The 20,556-nt window shown below is 40.0% G+C and overlaps 1 pseudogene; it reads left to right on the top strand.

Annotated features, from left to right (window-relative positions):
- The first annotated feature begins 240 nt into the window (after positions 1-240).
- On the top strand, positions 241-20,124 carry LOC138381401 (probable ATP-dependent RNA helicase DDX43 pseudogene; annotated as a pseudogene).
- The last annotated feature ends 432 nt before the right edge of the window (positions 20,125-20,556 follow it).

The following is a 20,556-nucleotide window of genomic DNA, read 5'->3' as shown; positions in this document are numbered from 1 at the left end:
GAATTCTGCTTATTAAGCATATAAGAGTTCCCTATGTCAACAGTGCTACTCAGAACATTCACTATGCCATTATCTCCTGATAATAACATAGTGCAAAATCATTTTAGTTGATGGTTTTGTCATCCTAATCTAATGAGACATCAGCAGTCATTGTCAGAACTGATGTAGGTAAATACAAAGAGGGACTGCATAACAGTCCCTAGAACCATGTCTAGGCAAGAAACAGGAACGGGAGCCTCCAGTTGGGTTGTTGTTTCCTGGTAAAGCTCCAGCATCATGCGCTCCAGTGAGGAGGCGAGTGAAGGAAGCCAAACACACAGGTCCCCAGGGTATATAAGGGCCGCAGAGGTGGTGGCAGGACAGGCCCTTCTGGCCTCCTGGGGACTGGAGCCCTTGGTCTCCAGGAACCGCCCCTTTGTTTGGTGTTAAAGAACCACTTCATCAGGCTGGTGATGGGTCATGGTGGGTCAAAAATAAAAGATATTCAAGTACAACAAGTACCAGTATACAGATAATAAAAGGACATCCAGAATCATTAATGAAAATATTCAGCACCAAGGCAATGCAAACAAAAGCAAAAGCAGTGATAGATAATTTTAAGAAACAAGAAAAAAAAAAATTATTATTCAGAACGCAAAGTTGACTTACCTCTGATTAAGAAAAACTTTTATAAAGAGTCAATAACAACAAGCTCAGTGACACAAGTGCAAGTAGACAACTGGAAAAAGGAAAATTTTAATATAATGTGTGATGTCTTGAAAGATGGTGAAAAACATCCAATCCCTGATCCTACCTGCACATTTGCTGATACCTTTCAGTGTTACCCTGAAATTTTAGAAAACATTAAAAAGGAAGGTTTTCAAAAGCCAACACCTATTCAGTCACAATCGTGGCCTATTCTATAAGGAATAGACCTTACAGAAGTAGCTCAAACAGGAATAGGAAAGACATTGTCCTGTTTAACGCCTGGATTTATTCATCTAGGTGGTCAACCAAAAGTTAAAGGAAAAAGGGACAGACCCGGTATACTAGTTCTTAAGCCCACTTGTGAATTAGCTATTCAAGTGGAATCTGAATATTCTAAATATTCATATAAAGGGCTTAGGAGTGTTTATATATTTGGCAATGGAGATAGAGACTGACAAATAGAAGATCTTAGAAAAGGTGTAGATGTAATCATTGCAACATCTGGGAGGTTGAATGATCTGCAAATGAATAACTTTGTCAACTTGAAAAGCATAACCTACTGGGTTTTAGATGAAGCAGATAGATGCTAGACATGGGATCTGAACCCCAGATTATGAAGATTTTGTTAGATGTGCGCAGATAGGCAGACTATTATGACAAGCGCAACTTGGCCATATGCTGTTAGGCAACTCGCGCAATCTTATTTGAAAGCACCGTTGATTGTCTATGTTGGAACATTGGATCTTGTAGCTGTGAGCACAGTAGAGCAAAGTGTGATTGTGACAACAGAGGAAGAAAAACAAAGTCATATCCAAACTTTTCTAGAGCATTTGTCACCCAACAACAAAGTCATTGTCTTTGTTTGCCGAAAGGCCACTGCAGATCATTTATCAAGTGACCTGATTCTCCGACGTGTATCAGTGGAATCGTTGCATGACAGTAGAGAACAGAGATATCAAGAGAAAGCATTAGAGGATTTTTAAACAGGAAAAGTGAGAATACTAATTGCTACGGACTTAGCATCTCCGGGTCTGGATATTCACAATATTACTCACATACATAACGATGACTTTCTGTGAAACATTGAAGAATATGTTCACCGAGTAGGGCAGACTGGAAGAGCAGGGAGGACTGGAACTGCAATAATGAATATCACGAGAAACGACTGAAGAATTGTAACCGAATTGATTGATATTCTAGAAAAAGCAAATCAGAATGTCTTGAAGGAGCTTAAGGGACTGTTGGAGAGATATAAAGTGCATCAATTGAAAAAACAAATGGAAAGAAAAATGGGAAGACCTCAAGGAAAGCCCAGGAAGTTTTATTATTACTGTCTCATTCAAAAGTGCTGGAGAGGTCAAGATTTTTTAGAAATATATACTAGATATGGAAGTACTGGAACTTACTGGCAGTATGAAGAGACTGGCATGATTTTTAAAATAATAGTGTTTAAAAATGTAGAATTCAATATTTTATGCTTCAATAAAATAAAAAATATTTAAACTTGAGTTAATTTTTTTCCTAGATATTTGTTAAGGAATGTAATATGTAGAGGTTTTCTTTTACTTAAAACTTTTTTATTTAAAAAAGAAAAAAATTTTAAATTGTCTCCTGTAATGTTGCTCTACTAAGGTCAGTCTTTAAAGAGTTTAGTGCTTATTCAAATGTCATGGCAGTGAAAAAGATACCATTAACAAAATAAAAATGTTAATTTATGTGAGAAAAACATCTTTGGCCCATTTTTAAATTGGGTTGTTTTCTTATTGTTGAGTTTTAAGAGTTCTTTGTATCAGCATAGCTCTTAATGAGCCAGAACAGTTTGCTATCAGCAAGTAAGAAATCCAACTTAAATCTTTAATAACTCCCTACATTTGTAGTGTGAGTTTAGCATATATTATAAAATTTGATCCTTCAAGAGAGACAAAGTAAATAGTGTATGACTAATTATATTAGAACTATTTTTTCCTTTGCTTAGTGTACCTTAAGATGCTATAGCTAGTATTTCTATTTTATATAATAATGTATGATGCTTCATAACATCAGAAAGAACACACAGTTTGATTTTTTTACCCAGTGACCACCCTTCCTAAAGGTGTTATATTGATTATTTTACTTTGAAACTGGGTGAAGTGGAGTAATGATAATTGACTTTTATCGATCACCAATTTCATAGCAGGCATTTCACTACATATTTCTGAAAAAATCTTAACCATGGCCAACAAGGTAAGAGTTCTTAAACACATATCATAGAGATTAAGAATCTCATTCAAGGATCCAGACTAGCATCAGAACCCAAGATTTAAACACAGTTTGTCCTACTCAAAATCCTGAGCTTTTCCCACTCTATCTTTGCTGTTCTTGGAACTGCAACATTTAAAGCAAATAATGAAATGAGATCAAAAACCCAGGAGGCCAGTTGAACTTCCCTATTGATCGTGAATGGGAAAACAATAGAAAAAAAGATCTTTCTTCTCAAATATGTCTTTGGGGATTGTGAAATATTTTTTCCCAATAATCCCTGATGCCCAGAATGATCATCTTTTTGTTTCATAGGCTCTATTGTAGGCTCCTCAACACTTTTTTTTTTTTCTTTTAATTTTGGCTCCTGCTAAGGAGGTTTTTTACACATTTTTTTTTCTCTAATGGTTCCACCCACCATGGAATTTTAATCTTACAGATACACTATATCTGTTTATGTACTGGGTGTATATCTATGCTTTATACATAAAATAATTTTTTTTTTTATCATCCAAGGACCAATTTTTGCCACCTTTATCACCCCTGTTGGGAAGGCATGTTCTAGGGCCATTTGGGTGAAAGAAAGCTTGTTGAGGAGTTGATCTGAAATCGTCAGCCCAATGCCTTTCTTCTGCACGCTTGAGATGCCGGCAAAGCACTGAGACTGTACACCTGCACTGGTGCACTGACCAACCTGTGGGTAGAATGCGCACCTCTCGCATAGTTAGCGAAACAGCAGGGGTTTGCCATGGTCTAGGATGTAACAAACTCAAGAAGGGTTTCCAAAATCTCCTCTTCTGAAATCGATTAGCTTCATGCCTCAGAATATGGTAGCCTCTGGTCTTTTAAAGAATTGGGCAATTTATGCAAGAGCAATGCTAATGAATAGTCTCAGCCATTCTGGGCTTCATTAATGTGGGCTTGTTTTTTTTCCCCCCTCTCATGATTTGAGTCAGGAGGAGCTCTCATTATATTTAACTAGTTTGGGCAGCAATTTCAATATTAACTGCTCAACATGAAATGGTCCCATTGCCCAAGCTGTGGACAGTTGATGCCTAAAGCGATGGTAAATTCTAAAAACATTTTTATCAAATTGCTTGTAAATGTTTCCCTGAAGGAGCTGATCCAGGAGCAAGCTGCTTCCCCTTGTTCTATTCTGTAGCCTTGGCCGTATCTGCTTCCCTGCACACCACGACCTCTGCACACATCTTTTCCTGTGCTCTTCAGCTCCATCCTCCTGGGTCATTTTGTCCACACACATTTTAGTGTGCTTGAAACTGCCTTTGCAAACATGTAAGAATGGGTTCTTATTACAAAAACAGATATTACTCTCTCATGTCCGTATTCTCCTTTCCATACCTCTCATAGTAAAAGCACAGTTTCTAAAAGCATTTGGTCTCCTAAAGGAAGCAGCCCAGTTAGCGTGGTGGGTACAGCTCTCCCTGCTGAGGTCTGGCTAGACTGGTACCCTTATGTGCAGGGAACAGCACAGTGTCCATACTGTCCCTGTTTGCTGTGATGTGTAGGGGACAGCTATTGAATGCATGGGCCTGGTTCAAATTCCTGGTGTACCTACCACTTCGTGTGAGACCTTAGGAATTACTTAACTTTTCTCTACCTTGGTTTCTTTATCTAAAAATGGAAAAATAATAGTAGTTACCTCCCATGACTGTTGTGAGGACTCAATGAGTTAACAAACATAAAGCGTTTTAACTATTGTCTGGTACCCATTTAAATAATAAACAGTGGCTGCTAGGATACTTCTCCTGCTAATGATGTTCTCATCAAGCATTGTGAGCTCCTCTTCATCCATATACACAGAGTGGGAGGTGTGTTTTGAGCATTTCTCTCTCCTTTCACTGTGGCTGTGGTTTTATGGACCCCGGATCCTAGTTGTCTGAGTTAGGTAGACAAACAATAACCCAGATGCATATTAAACTCTTGCTGCAATTTCATTGCATCATTACATGGAGCTTTGGTATCAGATGTAGCCTAAAGAGTTTTGAAATTAGATTGGAAGCGTCATCGTGTTTTTTTTCTCATTCATCAAACATTACCATGCAGCACTTACAACAATGTGGATAGAAGACTGAGGAAGGTCATTCCCCTCTTCACGGCGCTTATGACAAGAAGGAGTAATGCATGATACAAATCACTTTAAGAATGACAACAACAGGATGGCGGCCTGAAGGACCATGCCTGGCATGGAGCCCTTGACACGTTCAGGCAGTGTCAGTGCTGTTGGCTTTCTGTTTGCACCCAAAAGTAAGCCCAGAAGCTTCTGTGTCATAGTGTATCAGGGTACCCCAAATATTTTCTCAGTCTTTTTAAACCCATTGGATAGTTAAAGTAGGGTAAAGTTTTAAGACGAATTAGAGCTAGAAGATTGACTTCCAGGCATGAAATACTTCCCCTGTAGCATTCTGCCTTGTGTCCATTGTAGGATAGATTTCCCATTACATTAATGAAGCTTCAGCTCTGTGGGATTTTCCCAGCTCTGTTTCCTCCAGTTCAGTGGAAGCCGCATAACTATCATGACTCAATATAGCCTATAATTATGTTAGATCCACTAATGATCAATAACTGTGACAAATGGATCCCTTCAAAATGAAAGCGTTTATCCCAGCACCTCACTGATTGCCATAAAACCCAGCCGCCATCCAGCCTGTGCTTTCCTTCTCTGTGCCAATAGATGTCCATATTTCTTGTTTGTCATTCCCAAGTATCAGAAGGAAGACAGTGTCTTTGATCCCTGCCACATTATTAGTACTATATACCAAGGTTGCATAGTTTTGATAAGAATAAATTTCAAATAATTATTTTGATTTACTTCATAAATGTATCTTGTCTTTTACGTTGAGGCATAAGCACTGCATTTCTCTCTGAGACTGGGGCTGGTGTTGCACCACTTCAACTGTTTTGCTCATGACTCGGTCATGAGAGTCACACAGAGCTGTTCTGGCAGGAGCAAGGACAGAGTGTGTGGGACAGGCCCGGAGAGCTGTGTGCTCACCACTGGCAGAGGACAACTTTGCCAGTGAGAGGTCGAGCCCTGTTTCGTGGTGAGGCACGAACATCAGCAGCTGGAAGTTTTGCTCCGAAGCCAGCTAGGAAGGAGACAAGGCATGTTAAGACAGGCTTTTGTTTGTTTGTTTGTTTGCTTGATTTATTTTTTAAACATGCTTGGAATGTAGAAATGCAGCATCCTGGACAAACAAGACAGAAGTAAACATATACCGATAAGTCAGAGTCCTGACTTGCCGGCTGGAGCCCTGTGCCAACAGCACATATTTCCCTCCAGCTCACAGACCACTCGCTCATCAGCTCGGACTGTGGAATCTGCAAGGAGAGCTAAAAGATGCCCTGAGTCCACAGGGTATGTTCCTCATCCCAAGCCTCTCAGCAGGTCTCCTTCTGGCCGTGACTTTTATCAGCTGGTTTACTGTTGTATCGTCAACACCGACAACCATAATGAACACCTGCTGTAGTAGCTGTTCCCTAAAAGTTTAAGTCAAAGGTGCCAATACCTGTGTTCTCATCTTGTTTGTCATGACCAAACCCTGTCCTCTTACTCTGATCCAGCATTGGGATTCTTGGCTTCCTTTACTTGCTTCGTTTTGGACTGTTCTTTTGATTTTCTTTTTTTATTCACCTCTTCTCTGGAGTTTATATCCCAGTTACTTAAGGAAATGGATAACCCGTGTGAAACCTCTTGATGAAAGACATTTACCTATGGCTTCCAAGTAGAGAGCATCCTGAATTCTTACTGCATGACCTTTTCGGAACATGTGCTGTGGGTCCCTGGTAGTGGGTCCACCTTGGTAATCCACAGTCTCTCTTCAATGGGCTGAAAAGGGCCTGACCAGGATTTGTATTGAGAGGTCAAATTAAAGGAAGAGTCCCTATCTTTCCTCACTTCCCATCCTACCTACCTCTCTCCACAGCAGCAGGGCAATATCTGAAGATAGTTTTCAATCACTTAGTTGAAGAATAAATAAAAGCCCTTCAAGGAATCACCATAAAACCATTGGTTTGACTTTTTCTCCCTCATGCCATCTCTAAGGCTGGCAAATAAAGCATCCAACGCCTCTCGCTCAGCACCTCCCCCCCCGGGTTGACAGAGGAAGCCGATTAATGTGCCGTTTGGTGCCGGTAACTAGCATCAGGAGAGTTAGCCAGTGCGGCAGGGGAGAAGCTGAGTTTCATGCTTCGACTTGGCAATTGCACCCCTAATTGGGCACACAGTTCACTTTCATGGCATTTAAACACTTTAAAGAACCAATACTTAAGAGGGAAGGCTACTGTGTGTTTTCCTGAGGGTGTAGTCAGGGAGCAAAGAATTCAGGGGCTTTTTAAACATAATCAGGCATTTAATTGCACATGTAGACTTCGCCGATGGTTTTGTACATGCACGCGATTATGACTCACTCCAAAGCACTCCATTGACGATAGTCTGTATTCTCCTTCTCTACCAAACAAATTAGGAAGGAAAATATTCGAAACATTTAATTCTTAAGGCCTATTTCTTTAGTTTCTTTTTAGTTCTTGCTTGCCTTCAAGTTTCTAGAGAGTTAAAACAACCACCACCACAGGGAATTCCACATCTGACTCTTATAAAGTACTTAAAACAGAATATACATAACTGTGGGTAGTTTGCAATTAGAGCGTAAGTATAGTACAAATGTGGTGTCTCTCATCTACCAACATCCCCCCTTCTTTCTCTCTGCCCAAATTCTCAGATTGAGAAATTGAGGCATTGACGTGAAAACTTTTACCTAAGTCACCAAACAGCAGAGGAGGGTCGAGAATGTCAACTGCCCTTGGCATCGTGCTCTTTCCAGCATCACGCCAAGAGTCCAGGGCAACGTGTTTAGCTCCATTCTTCAATGACATGTTTAAGACTTGAAACAGTGTATAATCTCTGAAACTTGAGTTACACAGAAATGTGGATGTGGATATTTCGGTCCAATTTTTTTTTTCCTACCCATCTCTATGATAGCAACATCAAAAAATTTCAGATGAAGATTTTGGAAATGGACTAATTCATTTTCTTGATCCCCCTTCTGCCTTCCTATTTTGAGTAATTTGTAGAGATTAGTATTCTTGGAATATCTGCACTCAGTCCAGGGATGTCTGCCAGATGTTTAAATTTACGTACTCATTTGCCAAAAGCCACCTGAGCCATGTTTGCATAGTGTTTGCATAGCTACACCTAAACCACTTGCTCCTGCCTCTCCCTTCCAGTTTGTCATAGCTTGGCTATCTTGAGAGCATTCTATGAGGAGTGCTCTCAACCTGGTTTTGGCTCTTCTGAATTTAACTTATTACAATAGTCAAGAATGTGCCATTCAGGGTAGACATCAGCCTAATACAAAATCTCTTGGGGTCAACTTAGAATTTTATGAAAAATCTTAAAATGTTTTAGAGAATGCCTGAGCTACCACCAAGGAACTAAGGCTATTTGGCCACTACTGCATGTTTATCAGAAGTGCATTTCTACAAACGACAAATGCTAAGTAGTAACATGAGGTGTTGATTTCTAATGCCTTCTCACTAAGAAATAAGTGGAAACTCAGCCACATACAGCTGAATTTGTCAAGAAGTTCTTAACAGGAGGTTTGTATGAAAATCACCCAGTGTGGCTTGGGGAATTTCTTCAGAACACAGACACGCAGGCCTAAGCTAAGGCCTCTGAATCAGAAATTCCAGGATGGGGCCCAAGCATCTGTATTTCCAAAATATTCCTTAGTGATTCTGATGCTTATGCTGTGAGGAACCATAAGGCTGAGAGAAGAGTCTCTGTTGTGGCCCTTCTTTGGAGATGAATGAGTTCATTTCTAAAGTATTTCTTCTTGCCATGGGTGTTATGTTTAGAGTCATGGAGTTGGAAGACTTAGATTCAATTTCGGACTGTATAATTAACTGGAAGCAGTGTGAACTTGGGCAGGTGTCTGTCAATGTCTCTCAGCCTCAATGTCCTTACTGTAAAAGATGAGATGACAATAGGGGTTGTTGAGATTAAAAAAGATATATTCAAGGCTCTTAGCAGAGTGTCTGTTATGCATCAGCTATGAGTAAGGCCCATCAAATGGATTGCTTCTTATCATTATTCTGATAAATTTGTGCCCCACACACTTCTTGTTCATTGCCATTCTGTGTTGGAGCAGTCAAAGTCTGGTATCAGGGCTCTTACTATATTTTGCAGAGAGATGTTATACCTTGTTCCTAATAATGATGTCAAAGTAACCAAGAAGCATGACTTCCCTCAAAGATACTCTGTGAAAAGCCTGCTGCTTGCTCTAACTCCCGGCTCTAGCTCTCCTCCGTCTTCCTCTCATCACAGTATTGCTTTATCAGCCTACGTAGGACGAGGAACTTCCTGATGTGTCTGAGCAGAAAGTGGATTCTCCCATGGGAAGAAGCATGGCCATCTTAGAACCTGCTGTGTATTAATAAAATCATCCTACCTTCCTCCTGTAGGAGGAAGCAGCAGTGCAGAGGGACTGGTTCGTGTCAGCGAGCACGCTGTGTGGTGTGCTCAGCCCTCAATGTCAGTCTACTGTGTTTCCCAGCTGTGCTGTCAGGTCCTCAGGGGCAGCCTCGTCCTGCACAGGGCTTTGCAGGGCTCTGGGAACGAGGATGTGTGTGCCAGGCAGCCCTCTGGCACAGGCCTGATTTGTTTACGCTGCTGGTTTAAACTGCCTCTCTTATGTACTGGTATTTATATGTGTAACAAATGGGGGCTGGTTAATTATGTGGTTCTTAGTAGGAATCAAGTCTCTGCTGGAACCAGCCCAGTCTCTGCCCACTATTTATAGCCTTCATATGTCCCAAATTTTCCAGTTCTGATTTCAAATATTCTATCCCACTGTCTCCAGAAGTACACTTTATGCTTGTCAGACCACATGTCAATTTATGGTTTGAGGAATATAGTCACAGTATTATAACTGCCACCCTAAACACCACATTTTCTGACTGTGAGATTGGAATCCTGCCTCTTAAAAACAAATTGGACATACGTAGGAAGTGTAAAATAAAATCTTTTTTTTTCTTCAAGTATTCTTGTTAAGCAATTGACTTGAAGCTTTACCTAAAAAACCATATAAATCTGGGATGAAATGACTATGTGATTAAATGAAGAGCTTGATGCCAATTGTCCTTCTTAAGACAATATCTTTCACATAGAACATGGTCAATCTGTGGAAAATTATCTCCAAAAAATGCTTATAAAATTAAGGATGTGGAGTACGGGTTCTGCAAGAGGCATGGCCCTGGGACTAGAACAGTGCCTGGTCCAAAGTTGGTACTCAATAAGTATCACAAGTAAATGAATAAACCAGGGAAAGTCCACAGGCAATTGCGGCATTTCATAAAACTGCAAGACGTGATGCCCAAGGCAGAGAAGAATCTTGATTGATCCCTGCTGGTCATGTCAGGGCTTGTCTTATTTTTAGAGGTCCCTGGATCCCATAGCAACCAAGCCATCTGGGAAACCCAAATATCCCAGTACCTAGCACAGTCCTGGCGTAGAATAGGCATTCTATAGTGCAGTATCTGAACCATGGCATTTCAACGGCTAAGAGTATGAATTGGAATTCTCCTCTTGGTTATGGGATATCCTTAAAAAAAAAACTATATCAAAAAGTATTATTTCAGACTTAGTTGTCAAGGGAGCCAAGACCAACACCGTGTTCTTTATAGTTACAGTGATCACCAATTGATGCTGCTGGAAGCTTTGCTTCATGAATAATGTTCTATCACCTATGAGAATGCACTGAAGTAGCCTCTTGGGAAAACACTGGTAGGATTAAATGTTCATGACTTTTAAGCTACTGGAACAATCAGTCAGAGTAATGGAACAAAAGAAGAATCACAGGTTCTTGCTTTTCAAATATGGCTAGAAATCCATAATATGATTAAAAACCCTTTCCACCACATGGCATTGTACTGGTAAAGTTTGGAGTGATTTTTGAGTCGTTGTTCAAAAGCCTGAAACTCCAGCCTCCACCATGTACAATAAAGACTTCAACGAATGAAATACTGGCAGCATCCTGTTTTTATTTGATCTGTATTTGGTATGGCAGGATATGTTTTCAAAATCACTTTACTATAGTGAAGAGTGAGCAATTACAGATTAGCTTTTAATAAAAACTAATTAAACTGTCTCCTCTGCCTTCTGGAGAGTCATCCCCACCACCAGATGAAGAAGGGACCATTGACCGTGGGTTGGACTTGACAAGTGCTGAAGAGTAGACAAGTTTGTTCTCTAACCAGTGGTCTTGCATAGAGGCAGTCACAGGATGGAGTTGCCGCCTGCTGGTAAACTACTATTCCACCTGGCAAGGAGGCTGGAAGGAAAGAAAGGGGCAGTAGAGACTGGGCACCGAGGAGATGGGGTTCTTCGTGCGTAAGCTGTGCTGGGCACTGGCTGACGGTCCCTTTTAAATGGGCAGAAGTCGGGTTGCCTGGTATGCGTCAGTCATTTCCAGCACTGTCCAATCTACCACAAACCAAAAGCTTGGGGATAAGGAAGATAGATGACCAAGGAAAAAAGAAAGTGAATGTTTAAAGGGAAACTTAATAATAAAACTGGTTTGATGCTATAAAAGGGAGTGAAAAACAATTTAATGGTTTTACTGAATTTATTGAAAACTGAATTTCCTATTGCCGAATTTCCTTTTCCTCACCTTCATAATAATTTGAAGCTACTGTGTGCATATACAAATGACAAACTGTTTGATACTGCATTTCTTTTCCTAAGTTTAATCCAGTGATATTTCTATTAAATGTGAGGTTTATAAAATAGGAAACTGGGCTTGATGCTTCTGAACTGGGAATGTGGGCTTTTTGAGTGGGAATGCTGTGTTAATTCTATTTTAAATTTTAAACAAAAAACGGGGCTTTCTTTTTTCTTATCCAGAAATGCTAATTTCAGATTTAGTACACTGTGTTATGTTTTTAGTATCCAAAAGAAGTTTGGTGGAAAGTCATATCAGTTTGGTGATAGCCTAGAACATAGTCGGTGCTTAATCAATGTCTGTGAAATAAATGAGTGAATGACCAGGAGCATTTAGCATTCATTTAAGGGCTGAACACATCAATACTCTTGACACAGCTATGGAGCTCAATCAACTGGTGGCCTGAGGGAACACTTTACTGTTACAATTTGTTACTGATACAACTCATGGGGCAGATGCTCGTTATAAGATAGAGAATTAATGAGGCCAAGGATCTCAGCGTAATGCCTCGAGGGGCCAGTTATCTTTGTTCTGTTCCATGGCTGCATCCACAACCCATAACCTTTGCCAGCTGTCACACACCAGGGCATGCTCTTTGTCGCAAAGAGGCCCGGCAAGGAGATGGTGAGTAGATTAGCTCAGACCCATTGCCACTTAGCAGGAATAAAGCTGAAGGCACACGCTCTGTGGAAAGGTCAGTTGAAACAACTGAATAAACGAACAACAGCCCACTTTACAGCTGAACAGCCCTGGTGCTATGACAACATGTTGTGGTTCTGTGTGTACAATGCTCTGGCTGCCTTGGCTGAAGACAACCTAGCCACATTTGCTGAATGTGGAGTAGTTCCAGAGCCCTGGCTCTAGTGAAATGTTCAACCCACGGAATTCAAAATGGACTTGGGCATATTACAACCGCATACCCCTTCCATAAATCCCCTTTTGCTAAACCCATATATTTCAGATTATTTCAGCATTACCTAGTAACATTCTCTGAATAATAGACTAGTATATTTTCTTCCTGGCAAGCCTCACCTTGATCTGCATTATCATTTAGGTCCCATCTGAAAACACCATTAATTTAAATAAGCAATAGAGACTGAAATAAAATTCCATTCATGCTTAACTCTCCAATGTGGTTTGGAAACGCTTTCTTCTTCAGCCAGTCTTATGTTACATGCTGGATGGTCTTTTCTTTGACCACCTCATAAAAACGGGCTCATAAATACTTTTCATGTGTTATTTAAACTAGCGGTACTCCCCGAGGCACTGTACTCCTATTTTTTTAAAAAATCCTTTGTGTATTTCTGAAGCATTTGTAAACCAGTAGCAGAGGTAAAAGCATATTCTAACGTTCTGTCACTATCAGGCCACAAATTTCCTTTACTGATAAAAAGAATTCTCTCCTCTGCAGAATGTTGCCTGATTTATATGCTTTCTTTCTAAAAATAATCCATTGTGAGAACAAGCGCCAGGGTTAAAATATATGTGTGTTTTCTTGATGCTTCTGATGCTAGAATTGTGGCCTTTCAGCACAAGGATGTTCTAGGATATTCTGATAAGCAAGAGCTTTATTTTCTCCTAAGAATCTGTTCACTTCTGATTAATGAGGAGGAAGAGACGATAGAAGAGCAGTTGCCTAGTCTGTAGATTTGTTTTGCTGTGTGTGGCGTGGTCTTGGCGAGGAGCTAAAATGCTCCATCTGCTCTCTGCAGCAGTTTGGGGTCACAGCCTGTACTTCACCAGTGTCCTGACTCCTATCTTTCTTCTCCCTATAGTATCTTAGTTCTTTCTTGTATTTTTGTTATGCTTGTATGTCTCACTTTAAAATAAATTTTGGTTGGCTCTACTGCCCCACGCAACTGCTACATCTCTCGTTTCAAGTTCACACAAACCCATTGCTCCCCACTCCTCACTTTAGTTACGAATCTTAATATATCGTGCATTAGAGTTGCAAGGGAACTGAGAGAGCACCCAGTCCAGCTTCCCTCCAAATGCAGAAATTCTTCCTTTAACATACCACATGGATGCTCCCTCAATGTCTGTTTCCACGCTTTTATAATAAAAGATGTGGTTTTCAGCTTTGCAGGTCATATACTTATTGCTCAAACTGTGAGAGAATCTAAACATGAATTGCGTCTTCCAATCTCTGTTGGCACTCACCTATAAAGTTTATGAGCCCAGTGGAATTTCTTATTCCTAATTCTACTGGACTTCTTAAGGATTTGAAAAATATCAGCTCTATAATGATTTTATCTGCCTTCTTTACAACTATCCTTCCTCAGTCTGTATATCCCAATCCATGTGAACAGATGTGACTGTGACGTCTCTCCACAGTTCATAGATCCGTATTTCCAGTCGCCTCCTGGTCCTCTCTACCTGGATCAATTCAACATTCTTTCATTCATTTAGCAGATCTTTATTGAGCAGCAGATATGTTCCAGGCATTGTGTTAGGCACTGGGGATACAGATGTGAACCAAACACACCATTGCTTTCTTGGATTTTACATCCAATGGGGTGATGGATAATAAAGAAATACACAACGTGTCCCATAGGTTTCTCAAACAATACGTGCTTAGAAATGAACCCATCAGCTTGCTTCCCTTTTAAACTAACTCTCCACCCCCTTAAATCTATTATCAGTGATTCTCGAAGTGTGGGCCCCAGAGCAGCAGCAGCATCTCCTGAGAACTTGCTGAAATGCAGGCTCTGAGGACCCACCCAGACCTACTATTAATAAATTTAAACTTTGGGGGATGGGGCCCAGCATAGTGTATTTTAAGCAAGCCCACCAATGATTCTGATGCATGCTCAACTTCGAGAATCTGTCTATACAGGATCACTATACATGTGTCCCTTAACAGTGGGGACATGTTCTGAGAAATACATCATTAGGAGATTTCCTTGTTATATCTATTGCTCCTAGGCTACACACCTGCACATTCATGTACTGAATACTGTGGGCAATTGTAACATGATAGTAAGTACAGGTACATCTAAACACAGAAAAGGTAATGCATTGTGCTATGACATTCCAACGGTTATGTCACTAGGGGATAGAAAATGTTTAGCTCCATTATAATCTCATGGGACAACCATTGTATAGGTGGTCCATTGTTGACCCAAATGTCGTGTGGTGCATGATGCATCAGCCTCTCCAATTAGAAACTTCATAGCCCTCTTGATTTCTCAGTCTCGTCTTCCCCTCAGTCACAAAGTCTTGTTAATTCTAAGAAATGTCTTCAAAACCTGCCAGGTTTTAAATTCATACCCTCACGTCTCTCCTGATATATAGTACCAGCTTCCTAACTGGTCCACTAATCATCATTTACGTTCCCATCCAATTCATCCTATGTTGACAATCTTGTCCTACTGCAAAATAAGAACAAACAAAAATTCCTATTAGCCCCCTGTTATCCTCTGGATAAAATCAAAACTGAATGAGCCACAGAAGGCCCTACCTAACCCGAACAGAACTCATTTAACAGCATTGTCTCTGCACTCTTTGTGCCGTTATTCACTGCTTTTCCCTAATCCCTGAATACACCATCACACACCCCCTTCCATAATAGTCTCTGCAAACGGCTGTTGATTGTGACTGCAATGCCTGCTGTAACTACACAGCAACCCTTATCCCATCCTATCCCCTCATTTCTGTCCCTGTCTTTTTCAGCAGGCAAAACTCTACTTTTCCTTCGCAGACTAGACCAAATATCACCTCCTCTGTGAATTCTTCTGGGACTTCCCCCGGGAGAGTTACTCGTTCCCCTAAATTCCCACGGCACTTTGTTCATCCCTGATGGAAACGTACCATATGCAACACCCATTTTAATAAATGGGAATGTGAGACCTGGAGAGCGTATGATTTCTCCACAGTCACACAGCTAGACAATAGGAGAGTTAAGAACTAACCTACGTCTCCCAGCTACTAGTCCACAGTGATTTCTTCTGTGTCAACAAAATCCTGTTTTGTATGTTTAGTGGTAGGAGTAGTGAGCATTTTGCTTTTCTTTAGATATTACCAGTGAAATCCAGGAGATTCTTCATAATCCCGCTTAAAGTGGGAGCCTTTGTTTTCGCTAAATTGAGAGCCGGGGAAACTTGAGGATCACTTTATGCTGCTGGAGTCTCCTGCTGAATTCCCATACTATCAAGATTCTCTTACAACATCTGGCCACTTTACAGGGCATTTCATGGAGCAAATCAATTAACATTAAAAAAATAGGGGCAGAGAGAAAGAAAGAAAATATTTGAATGGTAGCGTAGCACTCTCCAGATTCCCTAAGAGGCAGTTGGTGGCTGAATTGCACAAAACATTTTATGTAACCCAACTTATTCTTAAACAAAAAATATAAACATTTTATTTTCAAGTTTAGATCAGGTTCATCAGATTCTTCGGACCATCAACAAAACATAAATAGACATAATTTAATATGAATACTCTTAGCTTTACCACTGATTTATCCTTTCTCTGACAGTGGGCTCTGAGACTAAGATTGTGGGTTAGGAAATTACATTTAGCCATTAAGGCCCTGGGGGTGTGGTTCTTTCAAGATGTAGTCATTGGATTCTGCCTAAACAGTGCAGGGAAATCTTGGCAGTGGCTATTGTAACCACTTGAGCAGTGCTTGATGTACTCAAAACATATAAGCTGTTTCCACTTGTGAAATTAAGTCCTGGTAAATTCATTTCAAACTATGTTCAACAACTATGGTTGTTCCTATAGAGCCTCAGTAGATATATGTGTACACACACACATGGAATAGTGAAGTAATTCATTTATTTCCATTTTGAGCATGTAAACAGCAAAAGATGCTGGTATATCTAAAGTGCCTAGAGTAGTGCTTGACACATAGTAGGTGCTTAATACATATGTTGTTGAATGAATAAGTGAATGTGATTAAAGAATGGTATTGATGTGCTAATGGCCATGTTAACCTAGTAAAGTCATCATTTTACAAATTCTATGATATTTTGGAAAGTACCTAATTTCTCTGATTTGAAGAAATCATCTGTAATAAGGGATATTAGCACTTCTCTTACAGAGCTGGTTTAAATGAAATAACATTTACAAAATAGCTCTATCACTAATTAGCAGTTAATGGAAACCAACATATTTAACTTGAGTGTGTGTCTTTATCTGTGAAAAGGGGATTAAAACATGGGGCTTATGATGCTCCTGGAGTGTCAATATCCAATAGTTCATAAATGCGAATGTGCTTACTAAATTGTAAATGTCATGGAGTGTAAAGCACTGTTACCATGTGCCTTTGTTAAGAGTTGTCAAGAAAATGCCACTGCCAGGCACTCCACATAATTAAAAAAGTGAGGATCTTTAATGAAAATGAGTTTGAGATTGCAAGGTTTGCCCTAACTTTAATCACCTCTCATACATAATCAGATGAATTTACTAAGAAATTCTTTAAAATAACGGGCCTTCTCTATCATTTAACTTATATAAACAATGCTGAGAGTAAAGGAAATGAGAAAGATTCAGTCCTACATCATCTATAAAGTAGGGGAAGGGTCTCTCTTCTTTTATCCACCCTGAATGTCTTTGGATCTCACTTTTCATCTACTTATTTGCCACAATCTTTTTCCCAATCATCCCTGCCCCCATATTGAAGTAATGTAGGCTTCAGGCTTTGTTTTCTCTTTCTCCTTCCCCTAAGTCTTTCCCATGCTGTGAATGGTAATGGACTATGATCTGTTGGAAATGGGAACATAGCAATAATTCTAAAACAGAGCCTCACAAGTTTGAAGAATTGAGCCAAGCTGCATGATTTTCTAAACATTCCATTGCATTAATACCTTGTGGGTCCATGGGGACCTTCATCTAAATCTCTCCAAACACTTGCCTGAGTTTGGCTAATCCTCAGTGTAGCCATGGTGAAACATTCCCACATTTTGGAGGAGCCATAAATGAAGCCCCCACTCAGCTAGGAAGCTGCTAAGGAACTGGGGTGAGAAGAGGAAATTTCTACCCAGAGCCCTGTTCTTTCTCAGCATATGCAAGAACGCCTAGCAAATTCATAGAGCAGGACATGGGGAGAAGACAAGGAAGTTTGTTTCAAATAAAAATAAACCTTGAAATGGAACAAGAAACATCTTTATTTTTCATAACTGAAAGATTCTATATTTGTCAAACAGTGGAATCAAAAGAATCTGTCTGTAATCAACTGCTGTCTGTGGCCTCTGCCTGGAATTCTCCCCATGCCCAAATTAATTATTAATAAAGTTATGCATTCAATAAACATTTATTGAACATATTCCAGGCATTGTCCTAGGTATTAGAAAAAAAATAATTTATTTGCCTCTGAAGCAGGTTGGGGTTAAAAAAAGAAGAAAGAAAAAAAAAAAATAATGTGGCCAAAAGAGTATCCTTTGCCCTTACGGAACTTGCTGTGGTATAATGGAAGAAGACAGACAAAAAAAGATTTTTTTTTTTTTTTTTTTTGAGACCAGGTCTTGCTCTGTCACCCAGGTTGAAGTGCAATGGTGTGATCATAGCTCACTACAGCCTCAAACTCGTAGGCCCAAGCAACCTTCCTGCCTTAGCCTCCTGAGTAGCTGGGACTGTAGGCATGCACCACCACACCTGGCTAATTTTTCTACATCTTGTAAAGACAGGGTCTTGCTATGTTGCCCAGCATGGTCTCAAATTCCTGGCCTCAAGGGATCATCCCACCTCAGCCTCCCAAACTGCTAGGATTACAGGTGTTAGTCATCGTGCCCAGCCTAGACAAATTTTTAAAATGCCATGTGGTTATATATTTGCATGTGTGTGTATGTATATATATATATACAGATACGCATGCACATACCCCTCATATATATGTTTGTGAGCTTATTCTTCAACCTTAAAAATATTTCTTTTAAGGAAACTTTCCCTGAACTTTTTCTACCTAAAAGTATTTCTCTGAACTCTTCTAGCATAGTAAGTCCCTCATGGTACTTTTCTCTTCTTACCTTGCATTGCGATTATTCACATCCCTTATTTTCCTTAATAATCTCTAGGTCTCTTGAGTGTAAAATTTCCGATTTATGTTTATATTCTGAGCTCTTAGCACAGTAACTTGCTCACAGTAGGCACTTAGTAAATGTTAACTGAATAAATGAAAAAAAGAATGGACAGTTCAAACTTGGTCAATAACTCGGTCAAAAAGTTGTTATGCTTTAAAAGAGAGTGACTATAAATATTTGTCCAATAAAAGGATCACAGGTAACTTGTCAAGAGTGTGAAGGAAGGAAGGAATTCTAAATATGTAAGACCTGAATATGTCTCAAGGAAGTTCTCAACTATATTAGTGAGAAGTTTAAATAAGGCAGCGTGGCTGATTCAAGTGGATTTTTGTTCTTAGAGTTCATTCCAATAGAGAAACTGCACAATAAATGGTAGTATTCCTAAATCATTCAAAGCTCAGACACAAACCTGTATGAATTTATTAAGAACCACTTTGTATTGCTGTTTTGTCAATATGAAAAACTTTTTAAGTTTTGAATACTTAACATCCTCCACTCTGCCCCACTCCAAATTAGTGTCTGGTGAATACACTGAGACCACTTAACTTTATGACGGTAAATCTTTGGGGCTACGTGTGTCAATCTTTTGGGTCTACATAAATTTGGAGAACAATTTTTAAATAACAGATGAAAGGATACAAGGAACAGTAGGAATCATGGAATTGCACATGTGAGGCAGAAAAGCTGAGCATACCTAGGGAAATAGGCATAAACAAAGAAAAACGCTTATTGCTCAGAAATAATCGGCAGGATCCAGGTGAATAAATGGATGTCAGAGCCTACGTATATGGGTGATGACATAGTAGTAGCTGTAATAGAGTAAGCATGTTAGACAAAAGCGTCAGTTCATTTTTGGGAGTTCCTCGGCAGTCTAGAAGCGTGCTCGTACAAAGCTTGGTAACCAAATGTTAAATTTCCTTAGATGGATGCAGGATGCATTTGGGACGTAGAGCTACACGCCGCCTACTCTGCTAGGCCCTTCTCATCTTTCTAAGCTGGGGAGTTGGCTTTGTAATACGTCTGTGGCATGGTAGGCTCATGTACCAGATTGAGAAAGAGAGGGACTGTTTCTTCCCCCGCTGTGAGGAAGGTTGGAGCTACTTCGTGTACTACTGGGATTCCCTCTCAAGGAATATCTTGGACTAAACTGTCTTTTTCCTGATGGATTATGTTTTGGATCATCCTTTACCAAGGATATAATCATGGGCTGTTAACATTTTTTTGGACTTTGATTTGGCCAGTAACTACAATGTTTTTAGAAATCTGTTTTCATTTAATTTCATTTCCTCTTTCCTGTTAAGCACATCATTGGGCTAGAAGAGAAGAACCTCAGGTTTTTGGAAGTGGCTGTGCTTCGTGCTGCTGCTGCTAGAGTCGTGTTGGATTGTGGAGATGGAAAAAGCTGTAACACTAGTGACTTCCGTGGTTCCCCCAGCTAGAAAGCCAGAATCCACACCCTGACCTGCCTTAGGTGGTTAGCACTAACATCAAAACTATAGTCATTTAGCGCTAGCATAACATTACGTAGGCCATTTCCTTCCCCTCCAGAATGTGGAGGGATATATGAGAAGCAAAGAAAAATCTGTGACCCCACTACTCATATTTTCCACGGGGCCTCCAATTTCCCTTTCATCTGTACCAAATATGGAGGGTGATGTTAAAAACTTGTGTGAGAATCTGGCAGAGTTTTGCATGTTAATGTTGTCTCTGGTCTGGTTTCCAAAACCATTTTGGTAATTTAGAAGATTTGCCAGTGAGAGCCAATGGTGCTACAGGAATTGTCAATTTGATTCTTAGTGGCTTTCTGTGGTTGGTTTGGTAGTGTTTTTTAAAGAATAAAACATATGCACAGCAGGATTCCTGCTTACTCC

This window comes from Eulemur rufifrons, chromosome 3 (genome assembly GCF_041146395.1).
Source record: "Eulemur rufifrons isolate Redbay chromosome 3, OSU_ERuf_1, whole genome shotgun sequence".
In the NCBI taxonomy this organism is placed as follows: Eukaryota; Metazoa; Chordata; class Mammalia; order Primates; family Lemuridae; genus Eulemur; species Eulemur rufifrons.
Note: the sequence above shows the minus strand (reverse complement) of the source record. Positions and strands in the feature narration are given on the sequence as shown.